General features: G+C 38.3%; 1 pseudogene; it reads left to right on the top strand.

Annotated features, from left to right (window-relative positions):
* The first annotated feature begins 526 nt into the window (after positions 1-526).
* Positions 527-2,410, top strand: LOC122144581 (annotated as a pseudogene).
* Positions 2,411-13,204: the final 10,794 nt, after the last annotated feature.

Here is a 13,204-nt window from a genome sequence, read left to right as displayed (position 1 = left end):
CCGGTTCCCATGCAATTGTTGTTCTTGCTTGTGTGTGGCACTATGAACGACTGAGTTTTGGTCCTTGTGAAAGACTGTGCAATTAATAGATGTTACCGTTTTGGGTTGGTGGGGAGTAGAGGGCGGAAGGGGAGGTAGGGGGGGGGCGTTTGGTCAAGAAAAAAATGAGCTTTCGTTCATCTCAAGAGGACGCTGGAGGTCTGGAGCGGCTTTAAGAGCACGTCTTGGTGTGGACATGCTATTATTATATTAGCCTATAAGTCATCGCAGCTCGAGGAACCCAGTTTCTTATCTAATGACAGACGTTGAAACACACACCTCCGTCGTTGGCAATTACGTCACGTCTCCCTGTATCTTTGTTATTTTTGAAACTACCATGGGTTTTGGTTCCCACGCTCCCAAACCGCTGAAGACGTTAAAAAGCTAGAAGCCAAGAGATAAAACTAAGGGAAAAGTGACTGACGTGGGGCCGGTGTTTCAGCCTTCCGAATTTTCTCCAACTTTTACCCCCACAACCATCTTTAGCATGCAGTCGTATCTCACGCAACCCCCTTACACGGTCAACGGGCTAAGTTTTAACTACCTCCGGTATGGACCTTCTGCACCCTTCCGTTGGGATACCCATGGGTGAGAGACAATCTTCCCGAATTAATCATTGAATGTAACTTAGACTGTTGAAAATGAATGCACACAAGTATATATGTTGAGTTGTCATTTCTGGATCCAGGACTAATGTGTGCTAGTTACATTTTTGCACGTAATGTGCTTAATGTAATAGTAGCTAGGCCGCTAAACTATTTGAATTTGCTAGGTTTTGCATAGGCTTTCTTCTAGTACTTATAATTAAACTTGCCACTCGAGGCTTCTTGAGATGCAAGTTAATTCAGCGGTTCTTGTGTAGCTGATGCATCAATTAAATTGTTAGAGTTATGAAGCAGTAATGAATTTGAACCATTCTTGTTTTTTTGAAATCCAATCTCACACAATACAATTTGTATTGCCTTATAAGTTAAAAAAACATACCCCTGTGTTTGGTATGGTTAATTAAAATAAAAATGCAGGCCGTCATCTATTATTCCTGAAATATTTAGTAGGCCTTGATGGTGTTTTACGTTTCACACTATACATCAAAAGGGGAAAAAAAAAGGTTAAAAGTATAAAATTTTTTATTAAACAAATAAACAAATTATGCCAAAGTTTTTATTAATATACTTTTACGCTTATCGTTTTATATATTAAATATTTTTATGGTATCATATATTAATAATTTATAACCCGCTTTTTTAAAATAAATCTATGAGCATGAAAGTGCGGTTTCGGATGGCAACAACTTGTGATAAATATGTTTATTTAAAGTCAGTGACTTCCTCCTCGAAAGCAGAGGCGGGAAAGGACAACATTTACTAGAGCGCAACTTAGATGTGCTGGAGGCTTTATTCGCGCGAAAACGCGCTTAGAACCCGGATATTTTCATGAGAGAGGCGGAGTGGCCTTGGAAAATCAACTTAAACCGGAGTTCCCGTGTACAGGTACGTATCATTCAAGTCAAAGGCAAGAGTTTTTCAAAATAAAAACATCTCAAAACCATAGGATATCTTTATGAAACTGAGAGGGCGCACACTATTAATACCCTACCTATGATGATAGTAACTATCATTATAATGGTTGTCATTTCTTATTTTGCGCAAAGACAGAACACAGACAATAATTATTACGCAGACAAACATAATACTACCCTGTTTTTACGGACGTCCGGTTTGGCTTCAAACCAGCGAAGGGCCAAAGTGTCGTCAGCAGCAGCAGCACAAACAAAAAACGGAGGCCAGAACAAAGTGCGACCTGCCAAAAAGAGAGCTCTCCAGCGCGGGAGGCCAGTTCTGAGAGCGGGGCGAGTGGTGGACCAGGTCAAACACAGCCGCCCTCCCCAGCACTTCAGTCCCGGCCTCTCCACCACACCGCGCGCCGGTTTCCATTTGGAGCCCGGCCTCCATCTCGCCGCTGTCAGACCCACTCTCTACCTCCTCCTCCTCCTGCATGCAGCGATCCTACCCCATGACCTACACTCAAGCGTCTGGATACAGCCAGGGCTACGCTGGTTCCACATCCTACTTTGGGGGCATGGACTGCGGCTCTTACTTGACACCCATGCACCATCAGCTGACCGGGCCAGGATCCCTTTGAGCCCCATGAGTCCAAGCAATGCCTGTCACCAGTTCACCTGAACCAGTCTCCCGCGTCTCTTCCCCACGCAAGTTTACGGTGCCTCGGGGCTCGGCTTCAACTCCACACGTGGTATGGATTGCTTTTGGATTATAAGGACCAAGCGTCCTCGTGGAAAACTGAAACTTCAATGCTGACTGCTTGGATTACAAACGATCAGACTTCCTCCTGGAAATTCCAGGTGTTGTGAAACTAACAAAACGTCTGCCATTCTGTCCAATCCACCACACTAAAAGACCATAAAATAAACGTTGTAGACCAGCCATCCTTCTTCCAAAACAGAAGTGTTCCGTGACACGCGAACTCTCCGCCCCCCCCCCCGATGGGATGGGTTGGCATTGTGCCCGACAGCGCTTTTGAAGTTTTGGTCTTTTGACATGAAATATCTAGGCCTATTTGAGCTACATACACCCCTTGTGGCCTGCAAAGTAGTAATTTGAGGGTCGTGAATGCGTATAAACATAGGCCCATTTGACCACAACATGTTGTTTAAGGTACAGGGAATCAAAGTGAATTTGTAATAAGTTAGGTCAAAGCCACGGAACAATCCTTACACAGAAAAGAGGAGGGGAAAAAAACTACATGGCAAAAGGAGCCAATCTTTTTGGTTAAGTGCTTGGAATGGGCAGGCTTTTCTAAGCCTCTTACAGCACCGCCGGACCCTATTCGCAGTGTTGGCAAGACGAGAAGACGACTTCCATCAGGAGGATGATAGAGAGGATGTGGGTGCAGTGCGTGCGTGCGTGTGTGTATGTGTGTGTGTGTGTGTGTGTGTGTGTGTGCGCTGAAACGCCTCCATGGCGACCTGGAATGCACTACTTTTATTTAAGAAAATGTGTTTATAAGGAATCAATATGTAGTTTTTTAAAAGACAATCAATGTGTGTCTTATAATAAATGGTACATTTGTGTTTTTTTTATCTGCTTGCCTAGCCTTCGAAAACTGTGATCTGTTGTAACTGTATTCAATTTGTGAAGCTCCGTCGCATCTTCTGCGAAGACTCGGCTGTGATTTGAAGTAGTTTTTAAACTTTTTTTCTTTAAGGAACACGACGGTAAATAATACTAGTCACATGATTACTATTGAACACGGCTTCATTTCAAGAGACAAACATCTCAAAAATACAGGGACTGGAGAGAATGTGTAAGAAATAAAGAAACTGTCTGTCCCCTTGTTTCACTGATCTCCATTGGTCATAACTGATATACCACCCACGTGGATCTTAAACTTGTCTGGAGTGGTAATTTGTGGTCCCGCCACAACAGAAAGTATTAATAAACTATTTCAAATGTGACACCATATTTAAAGTTATTTAGTCTGGACGAGTTTATTAAAATTCATTATGAATTATGTGTGTGCTTGTGTTTTAATAGTTTAGCTGCAGGCTGCATAGACGAAATGCAGAGGCTAATAAAAAGGGAATTATGACGGAAAGGCCCGATTAATGAGGAGAAGAAAGAAAAAAGACAGTTTGTTTAATCAATCTTCTTGTGCGACAATGATGATGTAGGTTTTCAAGAAACAAATGGCAAATGGAATGTATAGCCTACGTTTAAACAGTTTATTTATCAGATTGATAGTAGGCTAATCATTTAAAAGCGCTACCTAAATGTGAATTTATCCCAATTTAAAAAACGAAATGTGTCCCTTTCCTTTGGAGGAATGAAAACACGAAACTCCGTGCATATCCACATTAAATATTAACAGCATTCTCCTGCTTGACTGATTCACAAGAAATTGCCCACCTCAACTCCACACGTTGTAATCCAATCATTTTTTAATAAAATATGCGTCCAACAAGTGGTTTATAAAGGGTCCTGCTTTGATAAGATATAGACCCACTCAGAAGCTTAATTAAAGGTTAAACTTGAAAAGCACTGGCTTGTATAGTCCTGTAATTTGGCTATTAAACATCGGGACACTTAAAGTACGCCTAATGTATCTTTGGAACTGCAAGGCATGAGCAAATTTTTAATTATTTCTTATTTTCCCCCGCCGGGTTTCCGCCCTTTCGTTTTAAGAGACATGGCACCAGGAATGCGCGGCTTGGGAAAGTCGTCGCTACATCCGCGCCTCAAAGACCAGTTAAATCCAATATTTCACTGGCGGGGTTTCCTTCTTTAGGGCAGAAGGCAATTCAAACGTAACTCAAAGCCTACTTTAAAGACCGCCTTTTCTGAATGCAGAACCGCACCATTTTGCTCTGTATTGCAACAACGGAAGTGTAGTGTGTGTGTGTGTTCATGTCGTAACAATTATACAAACGTTAAAATAATAGGCTACTGTGTACTTATGACACGAATTAAAAAAAAAATACATTAAAAATTAACATACAGTGCCCTACTAAAAAAAATAGCCTATTGATTTAAAGAGGCATACAATAAAGTACAAATTCAATACTTTAAATTCCAAATTTGATTTAAAACAGCTGGGGACATAGCTAAACCCCGGAGTCCTCTGTGGCTGAATGGAAAACTTTCACAAAGAGTCCCCTCGGTAAAGGAGGGGTGGAGAGCGAATTGAGGACTTTCGCGGGTCGGGGTCCTGGAATAATTCTATTTTAGGGCCTGACTTGAGCGACATCTCATAATTACACTAGTTCACTTGGAGCAGGGAGTCAGAATCGAATCTTTGAATTCTTCCACCATAATTGCGAGCAGTGGAACATTCAATTATCGCGGCCTTGACATTGCCAAATAATCTCCTTTTCATTCACATCACTAAAGACATTAAAAGAAGGGTGCGAAATGATCAAAACATTTATAGCAATATTAACCCATTTTCAAATGAAATTTGGAACGAAAAAACAAAATGGAGCTTAATTAATGCTCTATGTTCGAAACTTGCCCAGAATTCATTTTCAGAGATATATTTTCTAAAATAGCTTCTCATCCTGCTTCCCATGATTTTTTAAATGTATTTTTTTTTACACAGACTGTCAAAGAACGCGATAAAGAAAAACAAACAAAAATGTATATGCAGTTGATGTGTTACACACAACACAGTATAAAGATGTGACATGTCAGACAAATAAAACAAGCACTGCAGCGAAGACGAAAACAACAACCTCGAGAATAACATTTAGTAATAACTAAATAAATAAACTACGCGTAAAATGTCGTAATATCTGCCCGATCTGGTTTTTAAACTCTTCGTTAGGAAAACTAACACTAAACTAAATTGTTTTAACAAAACACATTGAAAGGATTCTTATAGATCATTGTGCGTTAATTCATTATTTATGTATTTCAAATATTATTTTAACACTATAACCTATTCTGTAGAAAAAATATTTGAAGCAGCTCCATTTTCATTCTATCTTTTGAACATCGTGTAAATGAAAATGTTTATGTGTTTACATTTATTTTCTTTGTTTTTACACCTAACGATTAAAGGCCACTGGCCATTATTTTTCTCTCTGGACCATGAAGGAACGACTGATGTTATCCAGGCTGTCAAATAAAATAAAAAAATTAAAATGAAATAAATAACTGTTTTTCATAACAACTTAAAAAATATCTGAATCATCTTCTGTCTCTAGAGCTATTGCCTAAATTGAAACCTCCTTGTTTGTTAGGAGATTAAGATGTTATTGGCCAAGTAAACTGACACACAATACGAATAAAACTATGTGAATTATTAAATAATATATGAAATAATATTTAAACGCGATATACACAATTCACAAAACAAAGCACAATATTCAACACGTAAATTACGCAATGTAAAAAAAAAAAAAAAAAACTGTTGGGAAAAGAGAGTGCAACTGGGAAATAATACTTTACATTCTAAGCCTTGATGGTCACTTTGTATAAATTGATAATGGTTTTGAATGACTTTTAGTTATGAACTATATAAAAAATAAGAAAATGGACGAAAAACACAGATAAGAAGTAATCCAATACAGTAGCTATACATCTCTAGACAATTATATATTTTTGTTCTAAAATACTTGAACTCATATAAATCATACCACTGTTTGTTTATTCCTATCATTTTTTACAATTTAGGTGGAGGTGAAAAATCACATCACATACTAGTTTAACCACACACGGTCTCTTACAACGATATGGACTTGGTTTATTTCAATAATCCACATTATATTTCTCATCGCCCATCAAACCGTCATGTCTGTAAGCCGGAAGTGAGAAAATACTTGGGCTAAGTAGGTCAATTACGACAGTTACTGCCATTGTGCCGGACAGACGTGCCAGTTGCAACGACAGTTAATTGAATTTTGAATTTTTTATTTTAATTGAATACCCCGAACACTCAGGGGGTCAGTCACAAGTTGGGACACTACAGAAATATATTGAAGCAGGTAAAAACAGATGCATTGCTCTTTCTTGATTCCTGATACATCACTGTAAATTACTCACCATCTTAGCTGAAGCTCTATAAATATGTCATCATGTATGCTGTCATATTTCTGTGTGGCCCACGGCTTTCAACTGTACAATTCAGCCTTTAAGAATATCAATTCCTTAGCCCCAATATATTGTAGATGTACATAAATTAAACTAATGCTGAGGGGAAAAAGCATGGATGATATAGCTAATTGGACTGAGCATTATCGATAATAATGCTATAGTATTATACTATTAGTGCATAAAGTAAATAAAATATGAACATGGTTTTCATTATTAATATATAAACAGGCATTTTATTTTTCATAGCGTTGCATATCACCAGGTGCTGAATTAAGGCAGAGACTCTTGCCATGTTCAAGAGTTTGTCTCCCAACAAGAAAATAGCGTGAAAACATGGAAACGCACGTCAACTCTCGGGAAGTTGGAATTTATTGAACATTTCTGAATTTAATTAAAGAAATGATTATGGCTTTAGTAAGCCAGGGTTTCAGAAATATTGATGCTTAACTTCATAGAGATTAATGAAAGTGATGAAAGATAAATACATTTAATGGGATTTCCTGTGATGTTGATCATTTTAAGGGGCTTTGCAGCATTTAGCCTACAGTTGTGCTCCTTTCAAATTTAACAGATGCACACAGAACAGCATTACAGCATTACAACGACGTAAACAGTGATGTAAGTTATATATTTAATTAGCGTAGGGGTATACTATATATATAGCTATCATATATATATATTATAATATATAATATATATATATATATATATATATATATATATATAATATTAAAACTTGACAGGAAGATGAAGGGACCAATGAGGAAGTAGAGATTACCACTGTTTATTTCATTTATTTAGGCCTAAAATGAATAAATAAATGGTCGTATGTTTTCTTGGAAAATCTTCACTGATTTTATATCTTCTGTTCATTGCAATTAGTGACTTATGCTTAAAAAGTAGGCTTACATAAGTTAGCATTATTTCCTGTAAGCCTATGTTATTATATTGAAAATTACGCGTATCACGTGACGCGCAGAGTGTGGGTCGTTTTAAATGCGATTTTTACCATTATATTTTTATTCTTCGACAGTGTATGGCTTTGCAACCATAACAACTACAGCCTATTATTTATTAAATGTCAATTTTTTTCCTAAGATAAACTGTAAAAACTAAAAGGAAAGATTCGTCAATGTACACGTAAAGGAGGCTTTAATTTACACAAGTTCCGTGGTACTTTTAGATAACCATATCTTTGGGAAACGTGCCATAGGGCCAAGCGTGACAATTCTACTTAATGCTTTGGAAACGTGGTCTATATAACCTATTTAAAATTTCTTTGCTGAAATATTTATTCGGTTCTCTCTGAAAGAAGTCCGAATAAATATTAGGAGGCAAAGTTGTTTACAGCCTGGTTACAGTAGGCTATGGTTATAACCAGTTTCGTCCGTGATGTTTGGAGCGACTCACTGTTTATTTGCCGATAAACATGGCGTGAAGGAAGCCCACAACTCCTGATGCTACCTACTTTTAACAATGGCATGCTCTGCCACACAGAAGGATGCTCCCAGGGGTTGTAACTTCGAAGTTGGTGTTGTTTTAATAATGCACAAGTCACTGGAAGATCAGACGCCTTGACGTTCACGAGCAAAACCAAAGGCCTCCATTCCTGCAGAGCGCATCTTTCTTTTTTAATATTACGGGCAACGCAGCCCTCAAGTAACATATGGGACGGGCAGACGCCGTTCTAATCCGCACCCCGCGTTGGTCGATGTTAGGCTAAACAATGGGCTCTCTTTAACCATTCAAGTCAGAGCCAGAGGCTTCTATGCGCACAGGTTGCCTTGGCGCTTGGGATGGCAAGAGACAGTCACAGAAGTTTACTGGTCCCTCGACCCTTCCAAACTCCCGCGTCTGTCCCGCAAAGCGCACGACAGCTTAGCACCCCGAATAACTGCGTTACCATAACAAACAGCACTATGTAGACACACAGTATTACGGACATATTATAATTATGCATTTGTATGTGCATAAAAAATTGTTAATTAATTTGCTATTAAAGTGATTGATTTACTGTAGCATATTAACCATGCATTACATAAAATTAAATAAAGAAATCAAGCTTTTTCCCTGATTTTGAGTTCAAGGCTGATTTAGATCGCTAATATCTACATCTACTACCCTTGAATCACTTACTTTGATAATAATAATGATAATATAATAATCAGGCCATCAAGGCTAATCAACAGAAGGTTATCTATTCTGTCCTGCTCATCCAGTTTAAGCTCACTCTGTTCTTTTTACACTATTTACTTTTTATTTAAGTTTGTGACATCATCAATGAATCTGATAATCTTGTCAAAGATTAAATTAAAAGGGTTTTGTGCCAGTAATAACAGATTTAGATGTTTTAAAAATGAAGTCTAAAGGGATTGGGTTAAGAGCACCAAAAAGCATGTGATTTTAATTTCTCCGACCGCTCACATAAATCTGTGGATTTGTGGAGATCTGAAACTGATAATAGTACTAACAGCCTGACAAGTCTGGTAATGTAAAGACCATGCGCACACACACACACAGAACAAAATATTTCCCTGGCTTCCTTCCTCTTTCCTTTAAATTCCTCATTGGAATCCCCATTTTGATTTTTCTGCTCGGTGGAAGATTTTAGAGGGTAGAAACAGCATACAGAAATTGTTAACTACACTCTGAGCTCAGTGGCTAGAACCTCAGCCATTGTCATTCCAAGCCTTGGTCTCCTGTATGGCCTGTGATCCTGGTATTGACTACCACCACAATGCAAGTGAACAAGCAAGATTAAACAGAGCAATATTTGGTCATTTGGAATGGTGGAGGAGAAAGAACTAAAACTCAAATGTATAAGCTGATTATGAGTACTCAATATATGTTGTACTGTGTCACTGTAGCGTCTACTGGTCAAGTTAATACCTATTTAGCTAATGCACACCCAAGATCTACATTCAGATTCCATTTAGGCCCCCATGAGACTAAAGTTGTGGATTATGCTGGATGGCACAGCTACCCAACATCTAGCCTATTTCCTCTGTTAGGCCTGTAGCCCATTAATGAAAAATCTCCTTAAAGGGACAAATGGAAATATTTTCACAGCGGATTATTCAGACTCTAATGGCAATGTTTTTAAATGTCCTATATGAACAGACAGCGTAAGAGCAAACTGATAATCCCAAACATGAACAGTCATTCCAAGAAACTGGTCAACAGGAATTTATGATTCATCTAAACTGCCCCATATGACATTCATAAATGTCTGTTTAGTTTATTTTATGTAGTGCATGTGGTTTACTACCGCTAACCTGCTGTGCATTTGTTCTTTATTTTTAGTCTTTGTGCTTTGCCTTGGCCAGAACTCATCCTGGTGAGACACTTTGTAGCTCTCTCCACCGCAAACCCTCTGGGGTCCATCATTAGCCCAATTAAGCAGGTGCACAGAGGAGGTCTTACCAATCATTTACACCTTTCCAATGAGCTCTCACTTGCTCTTAATCTCTCACAAATAAGGTGCACTTGTTAGAAAGAGTAACAGAGGCCACTAATTAATTAGACGAAAGCCATGAGATTATTGCTTTGAGACTCTCCTGGATGGACTGTGCTTGACGCTGAGCCTGTATATTAGTGGAAAAAAGACAGGAGAAGCTAGTTAGGATTTGTTATTCTGTCAGTCCCTGCAGGTCAATTCAGACAGCCTAAATTGCTTTTTATTTATTCAGCAGTTATTAGCTAATAAACTATATTCCAGCATACTTATCCTTAATAATCACTGGTAACTGAATCCTAACTGCTTAGGATCTGTTAGAAACAGGCCACATTCACACCGCAGCAGAACACAGCCCTGCACTTGAGTGCTCAATATGGTTACGGTCACACACAGTTTGGTTATTTGCGTGAATGAACTGCACTCTATAACCCCAGTTCTGGCAAGCATATCAAGCAACCACTTAATTCTCCTGTGTGTTGAGAGTATATATGTATTTTGCTTTTAACTTACAGAGACAAGATATGAGCTGTGTGTCATCTGAAGCTGTCAAAGGTTTAGGTAAATAAACAACATTTACACAACAATTAAATATGTCAGTTCAGCAGTGATCGGCAGAACAGATCAACTCTCCTTCTTCAAGAGATAACATTCCGGGCCAAATCCAGGCCAAAGATGGTTTGTAATCATGCTGTTCCAAACCAAGCTCAAGTGGAAATATACAGTGTGACCATCTTTTCCTGTTTTCACACTTGCTGAAGGTAATGATAGAAAAGTAGTTTGACCTATAACATGCAGACATTGTGCATAATTGACCAATCGTGTCACGTGAGAAGGTGCAAATACACGTACATATTAGGTGTGTGCGACTTGAAGCGGTGCTGCGCAAACTGATCAGTGTATGACATCAAAGTACAGCGAGAATGATTCAAAAGCACTCTAGAGCTCTCATTGTACTTTGATGTCATACACTGATCAGTCTGCGCAGTGCAAACAAAGCCAAAACATGGATATTTTAGGCAATATATCCTGGCCAGGACGTGTCTGGGAAAAAGGGCACATATGGTCAGCCTAAAATATAACTGTAACTGTTCCCTTTTTGAGCCATTTGGCCAGATGGTGGGAAAGTGGCTTATGATATATTATTTGCGGTCACTATGGTTACAGGTGATATTTACGGCTATCAATAACTGAAAAGAGAATTGACATCAGTTACTGTTTTACCTGCTATTAAGTAATTTGGGTTCTCTGATTACAAGCAGTCAGCCATGAAGGATAGCTGTTTCCACCTGGTACTAACATACGTCTCAAACACCTCTTCTGTGAGCACTTGTGCTCGATTTTGTCAAGACTTTCCTCTCTTAAGGAGTGTTCACACTAGACTTTAAGCATGCCAAATTTTCTCCAGACACTGCAGTGGAGGAGATATGACATGACATTCTGTGGTACTTTTATAAAAACATAAATTCCAAAATATAAAAATATACAATCTACTCTACTTTCCAAACGTGAAACCAAATACCAGACATGCAGAGCAGTGGGTTCTGGGAGCTTGGAGCTCTCTCCTAATGAGCTGATGATCTGAATCAGATGCATTAATTTAGGAAGACATAAAATGTGCAGAGCAGTGTGTTAGCGGGAGAGCCATGCATAAATATGATCAAATAATTTTAGTGAAATACTTTCAAGCAAATGAAAAAGGAGATATAAAGGAGCGCAGCTATGGTTTCAATCTTAATGTGTGTTTTTTGCTACACAATGCAACTGACCTGAAATACCTTGGTTGGTACACTTCATCAGCATGTTCAACACAGTCTTATGACAATTCATAACTGTGCGGAAACAAAAAAAGGAAAACTGGAACTGGAATTGCAGATATGAATCCAGTCATTCCAATAGGAATCCAGGCAATTGGGGATTTCGCGTGAGGGTGAAAACAACAGAATTGAGTAACAAAAATCTGCTTGGTTTGAAAGTGCTCCCTGCTGTTGCCCATGTGTGAGCAGTGATTCTTACATCTTTACGCTCCTGAGAAGAGACAATGGACATTTTTTTGCAATTTTGCTAATGTGACCACACCTGAAGGTTGAGAATCACACAGTCTGTTGTAAATCCCAAACAGAGAAAGTGTAAACATTGCCATATTATATGAGAAAAAAGAAGACCTCAATATTTTTTTTGTATTAATCAAATGATTGTGGTTTACTAGAAATGAACTAAACTGACTGGGTTGCCAAGTCAGCACTTTTCCTAGGGAAAATGACTACTTTTTTTGAACTGTTGCTGCACGTTAAAGGTTTGACATATTGCACAAATTGTGTTTGACTGAAATGCATGTATTGAAAATTTACCCATTGTATATTCTACCAATGATAAAACTGTGCTAGATGATGGGTTTTATAAGGGAAGGGCACTGGTAGGGAGCCTTTGAACTCCTGTGAAGTCTTTTATTAAAACACTGTTTATGATTACTACTATATAGTGATTTTCAAGTTGAAATTTTGCATAACACAACAGTGACTGTAAATATGTATTTTAGATATGGGAGTGGCATATTTTGATTTTGGGATATTTGTGTCACTGGGCTAGTTTTGTTACACAGACCTGGCAACCCTGCTGACTATTGCTATAGTTCTTTTTCTTCTTCTTCTTCTTCCATCATCTCTTAGGTCTCTTTCCTAAGCAGGGTAATTAGTCCTCCAAGGGCTCCTAATTGTTTGAGGATAAAGAGGTGATTTGCGCTTGGGAATACTTCATTATCCTAATCAAAGGGCTGGAGAAATCGGAGCACTTGATTGTGACTGTGAGAGCTCAGTAACTGCTCTTTGTGAGCGGCTGCACCATTAACCTTAGTGCTACTCAACTTTGCTTCAGGTACTACTACCCATTGTTTCCATTAGTGAATCAATAATTCAGATTCATTAGTTTGTATAACATAAAAAATATATATGTTATTATATATCATTCATCCAAATAAGGAATAGTTCACCCAAAAATGGAAATTCTGTCATTATTTACTCCCACTTTTTCCACTTGTTCCAAACCTGTATGAGTTTCTTTCTTCTGTTGAGCACAAAAGAAGATATTTTGAAGAGTATTG

Source organism: Cyprinus carpio, unplaced genomic scaffold (genome assembly GCF_018340385.1).
Source record: "Cyprinus carpio isolate SPL01 unplaced genomic scaffold, ASM1834038v1 S000006728, whole genome shotgun sequence".
Classification (NCBI taxonomy): Eukaryota; Metazoa; Chordata; class Actinopteri; order Cypriniformes; family Cyprinidae; genus Cyprinus; species Cyprinus carpio.
Note: the sequence above shows the minus strand (reverse complement) of the source record. Positions and strands in the feature narration are given on the sequence as shown.